Below are 623 nucleotides of genomic sequence, written 5' to 3' on the forward strand. Positions count from 1 at the left end.
GCAAAGGTCGCAGTGCCTGCTCTACTGGGGTGGAGAAACAACAATTTTGAAAGAGAGAAAAAATCAACTGAGATAATTTATTTACTTAACCTTTGTTAGCCTGATATATTTGTTCAGTATGATAGATATTGCTTGCCAGCTCGCTATACTCAGCTGTGGGGTTCCAGGGATGCGCCCCACAGTCTCCTTTCAGAGATACAACGGAGTAATTCGTGTAGTTTATTGTGAATATTTGTACAAAAGAGAAACACTAAGTTATCTTGACCAGATCTCAGCAACTGCATGAGGAAACTGCTGGCCCTCCCCCCCTTCTCATCAGCTTACAGGGCCTGCAGTACCTAGAGTGTTATGGTATCCCATCACCCCATCGTGTGAGGGAACTTGGATCCCTTCTACGCCTCACAATTGTGTTTTCATCTGTGTTTGTGTTGTCGTCGGGGGCACAAGACGCAGAGCTGTTTGCCCGGACTAGTGCATCTACCGACGTGAGTGGGATCAGGTTCCGAGGGCCACATGATCCCTAAGGCCCCGAACTCCCCTTAGACTGGCGCTTCTGAAGGGGAGTTCCTCACAAGTGCAGTAGTTCGCAGCTATTACGAGCAGGAACTACGGTGCTATCGTTT

This window comes from Eimeria mitis, genomic scaffold (assembly GCF_000499745.2).
Source record: "Eimeria mitis Houghton genomic scaffold, Emh_scaff1177, whole genome shotgun sequence".
NCBI classification, from domain to species: Eukaryota; Apicomplexa; class Conoidasida; order Eucoccidiorida; family Eimeriidae; genus Eimeria; species Eimeria mitis.